The sequence below is a fragment of the Triticum urartu genome, chromosome 6A (genome assembly GCF_056163025.1).
Source record: "Triticum urartu cultivar PI428250 chromosome 6A, HENAU_Tu73, whole genome shotgun sequence".
NCBI classification, from domain to species: Eukaryota; Viridiplantae; Streptophyta; class Magnoliopsida; order Poales; family Poaceae; genus Triticum; species Triticum urartu.
Window position 1 is genome coordinate 421,461,692 of NC_141878.1, and position 15,071 is coordinate 421,476,762.

Genomic DNA, 15,071 nt, shown 5'->3' on the forward strand with positions numbered 1-15,071 from the left:
GAAAGTATACCACTCAAAATATTATTCATCTCTATTTCAAAACTGAGCTCTGGCACCTCTACAAATCCCTGCTTCCCTCTGCGAAGGGCCTATCTATTTACTTTCATGTTGAGTCATCGTCCTCTTATTAAAAAGCACCAGTTGGAGAGCACCTCTGTCATTTGCATTCATTAATGTTAGTTTACATTGAGTATGACTGTGACTGGATCTCTTTTACCATGAATTACAATTTCCAGTCAGCCCTTGATCTTCAGGGGTGCTCTGCATTTATGTTTTGCGGTCTCAGAAAGGGCTAGCGAGATACCATCTTGTTATATCAGATCATGATTGTTTTGAGAAAGTGTTGTCATCCGAGATTAATTATTATTGCTCGCTAGTTGATTATGCCATTTATATGAGTAACATGAGACCTAAATGTTATTGTGAATATGGTTAGTTCATAATTTTTGCTGAAATCTTGAATGCTGGCTTTACATTACAACAACAAGAGCAAACAGAGTTTGTAAAAGTTTTTCTTTATCACCTTCAGTTTGTCAACTGAATTGCTTGAGGAGAAGCAAAGGTTTAACCTTGGGGGAGTTGATACGTCTCCTTCGTATCTACTTTTCCAAACACTTTTGCCCTTATTTTGGACTTTAACTTGCATGATTTGAAAGGAACTAACCCGGACTAACGCTGTTCTCGGCAGAATTGCCATGTTGTTAATTATGTGCAGAAACAAAAGTTCTCAGAATGACCTGAAACTTCATGGAGTGTATTTTTGGAAATAATAAAAAATCCTGGCAAAAGATCAAGACCAGGGGGCCCACACCCTAGCCACGAGGGTGGGGGGCGCGCCTCCCCCCTGGGTGAGCCCCCTACCTCGTGGGCCCCCTGGAGCTCCTCCGACCTCAACTCCAACTCTATATATTCACTTTCGGGGAGAAAAAAATCAAGGAGAAGGATTCATCGCGTTTTACGATACGGAGCTGCCGCCAAGCCCTAAAACTTCTCGGGAGGGCTGATCTGGAGTCCGTTCGGGGCTCCCGAGAGGGGAATCCGTCCCCGTCGTCATCATCAACCATCCTCCATCACCAATTTCATGATGCTCACCGCCATGCGTGAGTAATTCCATCACAGGCTTGCTGCACGGTGATGGGTTGGATGAGATTTATCATGTAATTGAGTTAGTATTGTTAGGGTTTGATCCCTAGTATCCACTATGTTCTGAGATTGATGTTTCTATGACTTTGATATGCTTAATGCTTGTCACTAGGGCCCAAGTGCCATGATTTCAGATCTGAACCTATTATGTTTTCATGAATATATGTGAGTTCTTGATCCTATCTTGCAAGTCTATAGTCGACTACTATGTGTTATGATCCGGCAACCCCGAAGTGACAATAATCAGGACCACTCCCGGTGATGACCGTAGTTTGAGGAGTTCATGTATTCACTATGTGTTAATGCTTTGGTCCGGTACTCTATTAAAAGGAGGCCTTAATATCCCTTAGTTTCCGCTAGGACCCCGCTGCCACGGGAGGGTAGGACAAAAGATGTCATGCAAGTTCTTTTCCATAAGCACGTATGACTATATTCGGAATACATGCCTAGATTACATTGATGAATTGGAGCTAGTTCTGTGTCACCCTATGTTATGACTGTTACATGATGAACCACATCTGGCATAATTCTCTATCACCGATCCATTGCCTACGAGCTTTCCATATATTGTTCTTCGCTTATTTACTTTTCCATTGCTATTGTTACAATTACTACAAAATACCAAAAACATTACTTTTGTTATCATTACCTTTTGCTACCGTTACCACTACTATCATATTAATTTGCTACTAAATACTTTGTTGCAGATATTAAGTTTCCAGGTGTGGTTGAATTGACAAGTCAGCTCTAATACTTGAGAATATTTTTGGCTCCCCTTGTGTCAAATCAATAAATTTGGGTTGAATACTCTACACTCAAAAACTGTTGCGATCCCCTATACTTGTGGGTTATCATATAGCCACCCTGTTCACTAATGATGAGAAAACTCGCTACTATTATATCCTTAAGCTATTTCCGTTCTCATTAAAGGGTGATGCTAAAACATGGTTTAATTCTCTTGATCCTGGTTGTGTGCGTAGTCCCCAGGATATGATTTATTACTTCTCTGCTAAATATTTCCCCGCTCATAAGAAACAAGCTGCCTTAAGGGAAATATATAATTTTGTGCAAATTGTAGAGGAGAGTCTCCCACACGCTTGGGGAGGCTTCTCCAATTACTTAATGCTTTGCCTGATCATCCTCTCAAGAAAAATGAAATACTTGATATCTTTTATAATGGACTAACCGATGCTTCCAGAGACCACCTAGATAGTTGTGCTGGTTGTGTTTTCAGGGAAAGAACCGTTGATCAAGCTAAATTGCTATTGAATAATGTGTTGAGCAATGAAAATGATTGGACACTTCCTGAACCAACTCTGAAGAAAAGGGGTATTCTATTTCTCAGTCCTAAAGATATGCAAGAGGCAAAGAAATCTATGAAAGAAAAAGGTATTAAAGCTGAAGATGTTAAGAATTTACCACCTATTGAAGAAATACATGGTCTTGATAACCCGACACAGGTAGTAAAGGTAAATTCTCTCTATAGATTTGATGAAGGTGATATTCCTCGTTATAAGTCTGCTAGCCAATGCTTAGATGAGTTTGATAATTTTATTGTTAAACAAGAAAACTTCAATGCTTATGAAACGTAATGCTTATATGATTGAACACTTGAGTTTTTATATGTCTAGAGTTAAAGGTGAACTTAAACTTATTAGTAAACATGCTTCTATGGTTACCACTCAAGTAGAACAAGTACTTAAAGCTCAGAATGATTTGCTCAATGAATTAAATAATAAGAAAAATGATAATGATGTTAGAGTTGTGACTAGAGGGGGTAAAATGACTCAGGAACCTTTGTATCCTGAGGGCCACCCTAAGAGAATTGAGCAAGATTCTCAGAGAATTATTGTTGATGCACCTAGTTCTTCTAAAAAGAAGAAAAAGAAAAAATGATAGAACTTTGCATGCTTCTAGTGAACCTGTTGTTGACACACTTGAGAATCCCAATGATATTTCTATTTCTGATGCTGAAACACAATCTAATAATGAACATGAACCTAGTGATAATGCTAATGATAATGTTCATGTTGATGCTCAACCTAGAAATAACAATGATGTAGAGATTGAACCTGCTGTTGATCTTGATAACCCACAATCAAAGAATCAACATTATGATAAGAGAGACTTTGTTGCTAGGAAGCATGGTAAAGAAAAATAACCATGGGTTCAGAAACCCATGTCTTTTCCTCCTAAGCCATCCAAGAAAAAGGATGATGAGGATTTTGAGCGCTTAAATGATTAGACCGATCTTTTTGCGTATGCGTTTGACTGATATGCTTAAAATGAATCCTTATGCTAAGTATATGAAAGATATTGTCACAAATAATAGAAAGATACCAGAAGTTGAAATTTCCACCATGCTTGCTAATTATACTTTTAAGGGTGGAATACCAAAGAAACTAGGAGATCCCGGAGTACCAACTATACCATGCTCCATTAAAAGGAAGTATGTTAAAACTGCTTTATGTGATCTTGGAGCCGGTGTTAGTGTTATGCCTCTCTCTTTATATCGTAGACTTGATTTGAATAAGCTGACACCTACTGAAATATCTTTGCAAATGGCTGATAAATCAACTGCTATACCTGTCGGTATTTGTGAGGATGTGCTTGTTGTGGTTGCAAACGTTACTATTTTAACGGACTTTGTTATTCTTGATATTTCTGAGGACAATAGTATGTCTATTATTCTTGGTAGACCCTTTTTGAATACTGCAGGGGCTGTTATTGATTGCAACAAAGGCAATGCCACTTTTCATGTTAATGGTAATGAGCATACGGTACACTTTCTGAGGAAACAACCTCATGTCCACAGTATTAATTCTATTGGAAAAACTTCAATGATTACTATTGGAGGTTTTGAATTTCCTCTTCCTACTATCAAGAGGAAATATGATATTCTTATTGTTGGGGATTTGCATGTCCCCGTTGAGGTAACTTAGTGTTATTCGAAAATTCTCCGGTTTCATGTTATTCGAAAAGAGTTTGTTAACAAGACTTGATCAACCCTGTTAGTGGATTCCTTTTGATGAGCATGAGATGGATGAAGTTAGAAAGCACAACTCTCTGTACCCTCTTTTTACTTTCTGTTATTTAGATTTAATAAAGCAAAATTAGCATTTTATGTCTGTTTTCTGAATTATCCTTGCAATAAAAAATACCCCGAAAAAAAGTTCTCCAAATGTCCTAAAAAATTTATATGATTTTTTCTAGAATATTTAAGAATTATTAGCACTGAGAACACACCAGGGGGACCCACCATGTGCCCACGAGGGTGGAGCACGCACCCACCCCCCTGGGGCGCGCCCCCTGCCTCGTGGACCTCATGTAGGCCCCCTCCACTTATTCCTGCACCCACACACTTCGTCTTTCTCCAGAAAAAAATCATCCCATAGCTCAAACCCGTGTTCTAGCTCATCTTGCTGCCATTTTTGATCTCCTAGCTCAAAGCTCCACTCACAAAACTGCTTTGGGGGATTGTTCTTAGGTATGTGACTCTTCCAATGGTCCAATTAGTTTTTGTTCTAGTGCTTTATTTATTACAAATTTTTGCTGCTTAGGTAACCTTGGTCTTGAGCTTGCATGTCAAATTTATGTGGTCAAAAGTAGTTTTAATGCATGATATGGCCTCTAGGCACTTGTAGGAGTAGTTGCTATCAATCTTGTTGAGTTTGGTTCACTTTTATTTTGAGTCACTAAAAATTTCAGAAATTTCTCAGAGGAAGAAATATGTTTAGGAAAATGTACCAAGGTGGTTCCTCAAGAAAGTAGGCACCTAGGCTCGCTATACGTGACCCGGACTATGAACTACCGAGGGAAGCTCAAGTGTGGCCTTGCAAATGGCCGTCAGAGGAGTTTATGATCCGTGCAGGCATCAAGGAAGAATTTGATGCGTATGTGCGTAACGCTGATCTTGAGGGCTTCGTGTCAGATAAGTGCCCGCAATACCTCTACCTATCTGATTCATTTGTGAGAAGGTTTAAATTTACATCCTCGTGCAATTCTCACACTGTTTTATTTGATCTTTATGATAAATCATATACCATGGACCTAGAAGATTTTAATACTGCTTGTAAACTCCCACACTAGGGCAATGTTAGTGAACCTCGCAAATCTGAATATAAAGACTTTCTTGCTAGTATTACTATGGGGGAATCTAGGAAATCACACAAGCTACCATAGGGAGCAGTCATTTTCCTTCCATACATTATTTTGCTCTCTTCGTGGGTAGATGCATTAACGGTAAAGATGAGGCTTGTCACATGTGCGTTCCAGATCTTAGTGTCCCCAAGAGTGCTGTATTAGGTGATAAACAATATAACTTGGGGGCTATTTTTGCACGTAGGTTGCATCTTAATAGTTTAAGTGGAGACTTGTTTGGTGGAATTTTATGCAACTCGTGTAGCTAATTTTCTTGAGATACCCATACATGAGAATGATATGGAATTGCCTCCTGCTTATCTAGATTATAATGCTATGGTTCGTCATGAGTTTGTTGAGAGGAATAATCATTTCCTCCCGTACCGACTAATCTTTGACAGACGGCGCACCATCCATGTTGCTCTTCCTGATCCTACTTTCATTGACTTCCAGGCAAAAAGGAGATATGTTATAACCAGGGAGGAGGCGAACGAGTACGAGAGGAGGATGGAGGCAACTCGCCTCCAAGCTGCAGCTCTTCAGGCAGTAGCTACTGCATCTCATTACGACCCTAGCTTCAACTTCGGATATCCACCAGGCCAGCCGTGGCCATAGACCAACTTAGGCCAAAAGCCTAAGCTTGGGGGAGTACGTATTCCTCACCGACATTACACTCATGTTCACACACTCATTTCAGTTGTCGGTGCTCATACTTTTTCATTTTACTATCCATGCTTGTTTAATTTGTTTTTAAGCTTTCTTCTTGTGTGTTTGAAAAACCATAAGAAAAACCAAAAAAATTAGTTGTAGCTTTTAGCTAGTTTACTTTCCATGCCTGTAGTAGTAATAATTAAAAGAAAACCCAAAAAGATTTATCATTCTTCTTTTGCTTGTTGGGAGCTTTCCCGTGTAATTAGTTTTATTTGTTTTCTTGTTCTTTGGGGGTCGAGAGGAGAAGACCATGATGAAAATGTTGAGTGTCTCTTATATGCTTTATTGTTGATTTAACCAAGAGCCCATATTACCTTGTCTTCTCCCTTGTATTAAATGCTTGCAGATTCCAGCTTAGTCCAATGCACGTGCACTATTATTATTATACACACCGTTCGGTCGTGCAAGTGAAAGGCAATAATGACGATATATGATGAACTGATTGAGATGAGAGAAGCTGGTATGAACTCGACCTATCTTGTTTTTGTAAATATGATCAGTTCATCGTTCCTGATTCAGCCTACTATGAATGAAACATGTTTGCAATGACAATTAGATATTATAGTTGCTCATGCCATGCTTAATTAGCTAGGAGTTTATAATGGTTTACCTTGCGTGCTAACATGCTATTAAAATGGTTGTGATGTGGTATGATAGGGTGGTATCCTCCTTTGAACGATTCAAGTGGCTTGACTTGGTACATGTTCACGCATGTAGTTGAAACAAAATCAACATAGCCTCCACGATATTTATGTTCATGGTGAATTATATCCTACTCATGCTTGCATTCAGTGTTGATTAATTTTAATGCATGTTCATGACTGTTGTCGCTCTCTAGCTGGTCGCTTCCCAGTATTTTTCTAGCCTTCACTTGTACTAAGTGGGAATACTGCTTGTGCATCCAACTCCATAAACCCCAAAAGTTACTCCATATGAGTCCACCATACCTTCCTATATGCGGTATCTACCCGCCGTTCCAAGTAAATTTGTATGTGCCAAACTCTAAACATTAAAATTAAAGTCTATTTTGTATGCTCGAATAGCTCATGTATCAACTAGGGCTGTCTATATCTTCCATGCTAGGCGGGTTATTCTCAAGAGGAGTGGACTCCGCTCCTCATTCATGAGAAAATGGCTGGTAACCGGGATGCCCAGTCCCATGCTCAAACCAAATCAAAATAATTGCAAACAAAACTCCCCCAGGATTGTTGTTAGTTGGGGGCACCAGTTGTTTTAGACAAGCCATGGATTGGTGTTTATTGGTGGTAGGGGGAGTATAAAATTTACCATTCTGCTTGGGAACCGCCTATAATGTGTTTAGCATGGAAGATATCGAGATCTCTCGGTTGTTATGTTGACAATGAAAGTATACCGCTCAAAATATTATTCATCTCTATTTCAAAACCGAGCTCTAGCACCTCTACAAATCCCTGCTTCCCTCTGCGAAGGGCCTATCTATTTACTTTTATGTTGAGTCATCATCCTCTTATTAAAAAGCACCAGTTGGAGAGCACCGCTGTCATTTGCATGTATTATTATTAGTTTACATTGAGTATGACTGTGACAGGATCTCTTTTATCATGAATTACAATTTCCAGTCAGCCCTTGATCTTCAGGGGTGCTCTGCATTTATGTTTTGCGGTCTCAGATAGGGCTAGCGAGATACCATCTTGTTATATCATATTATGATTGTTTTAAGAAAGTGTTGTCATCCGAGATTTATTATTGCTCGCTAGGTTATTATGCCATTGATATGAGTAAACATGAGACCTAAATGTTATTGTGAATATGGTTAGTTCATAATCTTTGCTGAAAACTTGAATGCTGGCTTTACATATTTACAATCACAAGAGCAAACAGAGTTTGTAAAAGTTTTTCTTTATCACTTTCAGTTTATCAACTGAATTGCTTGAGGACAAGCAAAGGTTTAAGCTTAGAGGAGTTGATACGTCTCCATCATATCTACTTTTCCAAACACGTTTGCCCTTGTTTTGGACTCTAACTTGCATGGTTTGAATGGAACTAACCATGGTGTTATTTTTGTGCAGAAACAAAAGTTCTCGGAATGACATGAAAATCAACGGAGAATATTTTTGGAATATATAAAAAAATACTGGCGAAAGAATCAAGGCCAGGGGGCCCACACCCTGTCCACCAGGGTGGGGGCGCGCCTACCCCCTAGGCGCGCCCCCTGCCTCATGGGTCCCCTGGTGCTCCACCGACCTCAACTCCAACTCTATATATTCACGTTCGGGGAGAAAAAAATTAGAGAGAAGGATTCATCGTGTTTTACGATACAGAGCCGCCGCTAAGCCCTAATCTCTCTCGGGAGGGCTGATCTGGAGTCCGTTCGGGGCTCCGGACAGGGGAATCTGTCGCCATCATCATCATCAACCTTCCTCCATCACCAATTTCATGATTCTCACCACCGTGCATGAGTAATTCCATCGTAGGCTTGCTGGACAGTGATGGGTTGGATGAGATTTATCATGTAATCGAGTTAGTTTTGTTAGGGTTTGATCCCTAGTATCCATTATGTTCTGAGATTGATGTTGCTATGACTTTGCTATGCTTAATGCTTGTCACTAGGGCCCGAGTGCCATGATTTCAGATCTGAACCTATTATTTTTTCATTAATATATGTGAGTTCTTGATCCTATCTTGCAAGTCTATAGTCACCTATTATGTGTTATGATCCGGCAACCCCGAAGTGACAATAATCGGGATACTTACCGGTGATGACCGTAGTTTGAGGAGTTCTTGTATTCACTAAGTGTTAACGCTTTGGTCTGGTACTCTATTAAAAGGAGGCCGTAATATCCCTTAGTTTCCAATAGGACCCCGCTGGCATGGGAGGGTAGGACAAAAGATTTCATGCAAGTTCTTTTCCATAAGCACATATGACTATATTCGGAATACATGCCTACATTACATTGATGAACTGGAGCTAGTTCTATGTCACCCTATGTTATAACTGTTGCATGAGGAATCGCATCCGACATAATTATCCATCACTGATCCATTACCTACGAGATTTTCACATATTGATCTTTGCTTAATTACTTTTACGTTGCCACTATTACAATCACTATGAAACCGCTACTGTTACATTTGCCACCGTTACCACTACTATCATATTACTTTGCTACTAAATACTTTGTTGCGGATATTAAGTCTTTCAGGTGTGGTTGAATTGACAACTCAACTATTAATACTTGAGAATATTTTTTGGCTCCCCTTGTGTCGAATCAATAAATTTGGTTTGAATACTCTACCCTCGAAAACTGTTGCGATCCCCTATACTTGTGGGTTATCATGACCCCCTGTACCGAGGAAGCTGCCGTTGAATGTGGTCGTGAACGACTAGTGCAACCACCACAAGATCTTCATCATCCGACGACAAATCATCTGATGAACAAATGAAGTGGTGGAATAAAAATTCATCTCCATTGTCCATACCTTTGTGGGCAAAGTGTCGAACACCTTGCGGTTGTGGTGGCAAAGAGGCCGCGATGATCACCTCGATGCAATAGGGGTGGCTGGCGGCCGACTACTGGTCGCTCTGGAGGACTCGTCGGAAGCTGCCGTGGCCGCCGTGGTACGTCGCCGGCGGTCGTATCCCCTCTACCGTTGGCTACAACGGCGACGGCCAAACCTCCTCCGATCGACGGCCAAAACTATGGCGAAAGCGCGGGCGTGGTGGAGGCCATGTTGAGATGTGGTTTCGTATGGACGGCCAAGGGCTGCACGGTGAGGAGGCGGCCAGAGAATAGCGGCGGCGCTAGCGGTGGGGCGGGGCGGGGAGAGGGGGTGGAGGAGTTGGAAGCGAAGGGACTGCTAGTGTCCTAGACAGGCGGGCCACGGGGGGACAAGGGTGTGAGGCGAGCCCGTCTGTGCGATTTCTGTTTCACCCCAAACTTGGTGCAAGTTTGGGCCGGGGATGGGTCGAAAACGGACGGAATCCAGACATTTGTCCGTTTGAGGCCGCGCGTTGGGCCGCGCTATTCATCCGTTCTACCCCAAACAGACTCACCCGGACAGGATGGGGTTGCGCGGTGGAGTTGGCCTCACACTTCCTACGACCTACTCAGATGATGGTAAATTCATCTTGGCCACTGCTTTTTGGGAGGTCAGATGGAGTGAAAGCTATCTGATCCTAATAACCAAGAGCGCCCCACTCCTTGTGTGTCTGTCTCATAGTGATATCAACAACGCTTCCATCCACTCGCCTTTGGACAGTAATTGGTAGCTGGAGTGGCAAAGCATAGAGCCGGGAGGGGTTGAGCGAGGGGCTTCTCCGCAGGAGCCAGGCAGGCACAATGTTGCATTGCGTCAAGCAATCTTATGCCTTGTCTCAAAGCATCGATGACATTAAGTTGATCTTTATTTTCTTCAACAAGTTGACCAATAAAAACAGTATGAGAGCTAAATGAAGCATAGCAATCTTGGCATTTAAACTTGATAGAGTTTATGTTTTTTATAGTTGGACCTCCTTCGGTATGTCATTGGACACAAGTTGTTCAAAAGCTTCTTTACTTGAAATTGTGTCATGGTCATAAATGTCCACTCGCAACTCACTCTAACATGTTTTGCAACTCACTCTAACATGTTTCTGGATATATGATTCTATCGAACATAAATTGTGTGAAAATTTAGCCAACCATCTAGTCCATGAGTTAGACAATTTCTAAGCATATTTTTCATTATTTTCTCATCCTCATCTAGATGTCCATGATAATATGTTGTTTGAAATTCATGATTAGATTTCTCATTTGTATTATCTTAATAGGATGGAAATATTTTCTAATAGAAACATCTTTGCATTTGTTGCATGAATCAGTACTATTATTAGGCAAAGATAATAATCTCTCTAGCGCTTAATAAGAAAGAAAATACCAAGGTGTATAGGTATTTGAATATCAAGCTTATAAATACTGCCTTCTCAAATGGATTTGGAAGATCCTCTAAAATAGTGATGGACATTGGCTAGATTTTATCACACAAAATACCTATAGGGGCATGATCTTGGCCGACTCAGCCTGAGCTCTTAGTTCTGGCACCCGTTTCTGCGCATTAAGAATTGATATGTCTGGGGATGGGACACGCTATAGTGGATGGACGATGCATCCTAGTTTAGGTTATCAACTTCTTCCTACATCTTTCCATTCGCTCTTTGCCATCGTTAGGATCCTCTAACGTGGTCATCATGATTCTGTTGTATGATGGTCAAATAAATCTATCATTCCGGTGATTGTTTAACCTTGAGGAGACAATAACCTAAACAAAGTTGATGGCATTGCTAGGAATATCCCTCTCTAATGATGTCGATCAAATCTCTTCGCATATAGGACCCTCGAGACAGTCTTCCCCGAGGGATTGGAGAGTAGAGCATCGCAGAAAGAAGTTCTCATGATGCCTACACCAGCCAGCACTACTAGGGAAAACCTTATACACAGAGGTATAGCAGTAGCGTTGGTCAAAACTCGGCGCTAGCGCTACTTAGTAGTAGCGCTTGTTACAAAACCACGCTACAACCATTGTTTTAGCAGTAGCGCGTCTCCACGGAAAAGCGCTACTACTAAAATTCCCTCACTAATGCCGGTAGGCTAGGAATAGTAGTAGCGGTTCACCCAGAAGCACGCTACTACTAAAAACTTTGTAGCAGCGCGTTTATGCTGTAGAGCGCTACTGCTATGAAAAATAAAATAAATAGAAAAATAAGTAGAAAAGTAAATGAAAATGAAAGAAATAGAAAAAGGAGAAATGAAAAAAAGAAAATGTAAAGAAAACAAAAGAAAAAGAAAAGGAAAAATAAAATAGAAAGGAATAGCTGTAGCGCGTTTCTTTGGGACACGCTATAGCTATCTTAGCTATAGCGCGTTTCGGCAAAACACGCTACTGCTAGTTTGACTCAAATCCCGGCAGCCCGAGCTCAAAATTTCACTAAGTCCTTTCCCCCCCTCTCTACTCCCGGCCCCCTGTCCCCCAACTGCTCCATCGCCGCCGTCGTCCTACTGCCTTCGACCACACCGCCACCGCCCGAGGCCGCCTTCAACCACACCGCCACCGCCCGCCGCCTTCGACCACACCGCCGCCGCCCGAGGCCGCCCTTGACCTCACAACCGCCGCCCGAGGCCATCGTCGACCTCACCGTCGTCTCCCTCGAGATCACAGCCGCCGCCCTCGACCTCACCGCCGCCGCCCGAGCCAGAGCCTGCCCTCGCTGCTGACGTAAGGCTCTGCCTCTCCTGTCCCCTACCCTCCTCTCTCTCTCTGCTAGGGCAATTCATATATATGTTGATACTGTGTTCATATGAACCCTAGGTGTTCATATGAACCCTAGATTTTTTAGGGCAGTAGGCATTTTATAGCATTTAGGAAAAATGATTAGCAATTTTTTTAGGAAATTAGCTAGGGCAATTTTTATGAAAATGCCTAAACAGTAATTCCATTTAGCTTTAAACTAATAGAGGGTATATAAATAATAGTAGCATTTAGATTTAAATTAACAGAGGCTATAAACAAAAACACTTAGCTATAAAAAATATTTGGACTACGGACCTGAATTTGTTCCAAATTTCATTCAAATGAAATTTGAATTATTTGGACTATGGACCTGAATATTTTTGAAGATATTGGGTGTAGGTACTAAGGTCTTGATGTGGAAATTTTGGTGAGGTCAGAAGGGTTAGAGAAAATGGAGTTCCTAGACTTTTAGCTTTAGACAAAAAACAAAAGTATTTAGCTATAAATAAAAAATAGTAGCTATGGCATTTAGCTATAAACAAAAAACAGAATTGTTTTATTTTCAAAAACTTGGTCAAACTAACTGTTGCTATGTAAACAAAAAACAAGACTATTTTTATATGATATATGTCATTGATGTTCATTTGCATATTCCATTATTGTAGATTATATCTTTTCATTGAAGTGACCATGTTATATGCAAATTCCTCAATAGTGTTTGCTCATGTTATATGTTTTCATTGAAGTTGTTCGATTGTGCCCAAGTGGCTTTGTTGTTTCCAGGGAATGATGTTGAGTGGCCTATGTTTTGCCGGAATGTTGATTCATTTCTGTTCTGGCAAATTTCAGGTTCTTGATTTGTCCACTTTTTAGCAAAGGTCATGCCAAAATTTTCCGTGAATTTCGGCATGACTTGTGCTACAAACTAGGACATATCGAGTGCCCGGGATTTGCCGCACCAGGAAGAAGTCAACACTCCTGCAAAACAATAGGCCTTTTTATGTCATTATTCATTTTATTAGGTCTAGAATTAATTGACTAGATTTAATCATAGGAAACATGGCTAGCAACGATGAAGGACAGGGTTCTAGTGATTGCGACGACATCTACCGGGCGGCAGACGAATTTTTTAGCCTTGCCGACAATCAATCGATGTTGTTGCTGGGCCCACCGGTGGCATCGGGGACTGAGACCAACACGCAGACCAGTGCTGAGACTCAGACCGGCGCTGAGACTCAGACCGGCATCGAGACCGGTGCTGAGACTGAGACCGGCACTGCCTCGGGGAGTGGAGCCGGTGTAGAACCGAAAGCAAAGAGGCAACGACTTCCTAACAAACTCAGGACTACTAGACTGGTGGTCACGGAGGTGGACGACGACAATTGTTTAGATGGATGACGATGTATTTGCAAGTAATCGAGACTTGTATCGCTATTTTCGAGATGATGACGAGAGACCACTTTGTGTTGGATGATGATTATGATGATGACATGATTTGATGAGACTAATTGTATGTATATGCTATGATTACATTTGTATGTGTATGATATGCTAAAGATTATTGTATAAAGCCTATTCAAATACAAAACAAATATGCAGAGAAAAAAACTAATAAAACTAGTAGTAGCGAGGGGAAAAAATTAGCAGTAGCGCCGCCTTACCAGTAGCGCTTCCCAGTAAACAGCACTGCAGATAATATCAGTAGCGCCCTTTTCTAAAGAGCGCTACAGCTATTCATGTATAGCAGCAGCGTGGGACAACATGCGCTACTGCTATACATTAGCTGTAGCGCCTTATTAGTAGCGCCGGTCCCCGCGCTACTGAGAGGCCCAAAACTCATGCTGCTGCTAGGCTTTTCCCTAGTAGTGCAGAGAGGAAGCTAATGATGATGATCATGAAACTTTGAATCAAGCTACTACTAAACTTCGTAGGTCGAGCAGGACATGTACTGCCCCTGAATGGTATGGCAATCCTATCCTGGTGTTGTTGGACAACGGTGAACCTACGAAGTACGAAGAAGCAATGATGAGCCCAGAATCCGAAAACTGGCTTGAGGCCATGAAATCATGATAGGATCCATGTGTGAAAACCAAGTATGGACATTGGTAGACTAACCTGATGACTGAAAGGCCATTGAGAACAAATGGATCTTTAAGAAAAAGATGGACATTGATGGTAATGTCACTGTCTCTAAAGCTCGACTTGTCGCAAAGAGTTTTTCGACAAGTTCGAGGGGTTGACTAAGATGATAATTTCCCACCTGTAGCGATGTTGGAGTCTGTTACGATTACGTTAGCACTTACTGCATTTTTCAATTATGAAATCTGGCAGATGAATGTCAAAACAGTGTTCCTTAATGGTTTCCTTAAGGAAGAGTTGTATATGATGCAACCAGAAGGTTTTGTCGATCCTAAGGATGCTAATAAGGTATGCAAGCTCCAACGGTCCATTTATGGACTGGTGCAAGCATCTCGGAGTTGGAATATTTGCTTTGATGAGGTGATAAAAGCTTTCGGATTTATCCAAGCTTATGGAGAAGGTTGTATTTAAAAGAAAGTGACTGGGAGCTCTATAGAATTTACATAATATTGTATGTGGATGGCATATTATTGATTGGAAATGATATAGAATTTCTGGAAAGCATAAAGGGTTATTTAAATAAGAGTTTTTGTACGAAAGACCTCGGTGAAGCTAATTACATATTGGGCATCAAGATCTATAGAAATAGATCAAGACACCTGATTAGACTTTCACAAAGTACATACCTTGACAAGGTTTTGAAGAAGTTCAAAATGGGTCAATCAAAGAAGGGGTTCTTGCCTGTGTTGCAA